General features: G+C 50.4%; 1 long non-coding RNA gene across 1 annotated transcript; it reads right to left on the bottom strand.

The window, feature by feature from the left end:
- Positions 1 to 231: 231 nt before the first annotated feature.
- LOC125555967 lies at positions 232 to 1,793 on the bottom strand. Its single transcript, XR_007304964.1, has 2 exons — positions 865 to 1,793; positions 232 to 781 (listed from the first exon to the last, which is right to left on the bottom strand). It is a non-coding gene; the product is annotated as an uncharacterized LOC125555967 (long non-coding RNA).
- Between the last annotated feature and the right edge of the window lie 949 nt (positions 1,794 to 2,742).

The following is a 2,742-nucleotide window of genomic DNA, read 5'->3' as shown; positions in this document are numbered from 1 at the left end:
GACTATGGCTTGCCTAGTGTAGTCTACCTTCCGCTGCAAAGTAATAGGTTTATTTCTATCGTTTGTCTTCGTAACTTCCACGTTTTGAAGACTTTCATAAAAATCGCCTATTCACCCCCCCTCTAGTCGGTATAACGCACTTTCACAACCGGTTCCTTTTTTTCTTTTGCACAACTGCTCACAGTAAGTGTACTGCTTTCTGGAGTAAACGATGGTCGTGTGCTACCACTGTTTTGGACTAAAGTGCTGCACCATTTGTCGTTGTTGAGAAGAAACAAAATAATTTTGCTAGTACTACACCACTTTTTGCTAGTGCACTGCATGACTAAGTAGAAAACTAACGACAATTTTGCGAGTACTGCACCACTTTTACGAGTGCACTGCATGACTAAGTATAAAACTAACGACCAGACAACCTCATGCAATTTTTCTGAAAATGAAAAAACAATCAACTTCACAACAGCCACCGGCAACACACGCGTCGCGAACCGCATACACACACGCGTTGTACTGCATGGATGTGCCAGTGGACTTCACGGAGGGAGGCTCGCTGTCCAAACTGTATGATCAGGGAAACAGAAAAAAATGCAATGCGGCATCAAACCGCACTCTACCACTTTCTTCCTGCAAGAACAAGTAAATTGAACCTCATGAGCAAACAATAGTGGGCTACATTTACACTTGATAAGAAAAACACCAAAACAACGATCTGCTCCAGGACCATAGTGCACCCAGTTTCTCCCAGGAGCGAGCCTTCCTCCATGCAGTTTCTCCCAGTAGTCTGCATGCCAAGATGTGGTTTCTCGTCAGAGGACATGAGGGGGAAATGCAGAAGCAATGAGAAGATGCAAGTCACAAACGAACCGCGTGCCGAGCTCATCCCTGGTGCATGAATGGCCGATGGATCCGGCGCCCGGCGTAGCAGCGCGCGAGGCATCCGGTGGAGGAGATTGGCCGGGAGGAGGGAAGGGCGATTTCCGGCGAGGTCGACGGCTTCTTGACCCCCGAAACCTCCCTAGATCCTACACCCCATCACGTCGCGGTGGTTGAAGGCGTGGCCAAATCCGGCGGCGGGCGGACCATATCCATCCAGACGTGGCTTGGGGGAGGATGGCTGGGAGAAACGATGGCGCCGCTGCCTGCGCACGACGCCGTGAGTGGAGGAGGGAGGGGGGTCCGCCCGCCAGCGCGTGGTGATAGAGCTTGTCGGATCCGCCGCGAGGGAGATGAGGATGTGGGTTGGCTCGTCGGATCTGCCGCGGGCAGCAGGGGGCCGCTAGCGCCTGCCTCCTGGCCGGCCTCCTCTCGGTGGCGAGCGGGGGAGTTGCTCGACGGGGCCTCCCTGCCGGAGAGGGAGAGGACAACCCGGGCCTCGGCGGCGCGGTATAGAGGCACCGGTGTGGACCTCGCCGGATCAGGCGCCAGGCTGCGCGAGCGGACGGCTTCCACGTCGAGGGGTCGGTGGCGGCCGGATCCGTGGTTTGTTGCCGCACCAATGGTCGTGGCGGCCGTATCCGGTGGCTGAGGCCGCGCCGGGGGCCGAGGGCGGCCGGATCCCGCGGCCCGCCATGACCGCTTATGGTGCGGGAGAAAGAAGAGGGTGGCAGCCGGCATAGAAGGTGGTGTCGTCGGGCGCGGCCGGAGGAGGTGGTGGGCGGCGCGGCCAGAGGAGGTGGTGGGCGGCGCAGCCGGAGAAGGTGGGGAGGGAAGTGGGGCGGGGCGGGGGGAGGTGGTTGTCTGGGAGGGGGAGCAGAGAGTTTGGAGGTCATGGGGAGAGTGAGCGGCGTAATTCTCTTTTTGCCCCGTGCAGCTCAGTCTTTTCCTTTTGCAGGGTTAGTTGATAGCTACTGGTCAGCTCGGTACTGTTGTCAGAATAAGTGGAAGTGTTATTAGAATAAGGTTTTAAGGGGTGTTATCATAATAGACCCACCCTATATATATATATAGGGTCGCGCTATTCGTCACCCTGGGTGAGGAATAATTATTCTTCACCCCCTCTCTATTTTACCATCAATGCACCGTAATTTTACGTTCCGTAAGTTTTCTCTTATTTCCGACGCAAAAAGAGACCGTAAGAAAATATATAATCGCCATAAAAAATATTTTATGTTATGTAAAATTACAAACGTAAAAACATAGTCTAAAATACACATAAACTGGAAATTTTCTTGTCTTATGACCGATATTTTTATTTTCTTATGTCAAATTTTACGTAGTGAATAAATAGGAATGTAACTATTTGAATTTCAAACGTAATTTAATTATGAAATGATCATAAGATTACCTCGGGTGAAGAATAACTTATTCTGCACCCTGGGTGATGAATAGTAACACTATATATATACATCCGATTCGTAAAAAATGTTAAAACATTTTATGTTTGTGGAGGGGGACTTCAATATAATTAGAAGGAGAGACGAAAAAAATAATGACAACTTCGATGAAAAATGGCCATTTATGTTCAACACGATTATTGAGAGTCTCGATTTGAGGGAGATTGACCTCACCGGGAGACAATTTACATGGGCAAATCTATTAGAGTTGTGTCGAATATTATCGTACAAGGTAGATTACAGTTGGACTTGGTTTTGGACTATGTGTAGACAGAGTAGGAGTTGTATCCTAATAGGACACTTGTATCCTAGGCCTTTCATATATATCGGGGGTAGACAGACGATGTAACCTATGCCAATATAATAGCACATGCACGTAGAGAAGCCGGCGGCGTGTGCCGGCGCCCGG

Source organism: Triticum urartu, chromosome 5, assembly GCF_003073215.2.
Source record: "Triticum urartu cultivar G1812 chromosome 5, Tu2.1, whole genome shotgun sequence".
Classification (NCBI taxonomy): Eukaryota; Viridiplantae; Streptophyta; class Magnoliopsida; order Poales; family Poaceae; genus Triticum; species Triticum urartu.
The sequence above is the reverse complement of the archived record's forward strand: the minus strand, read 5'-3'. Positions and strand labels throughout refer to the sequence as shown.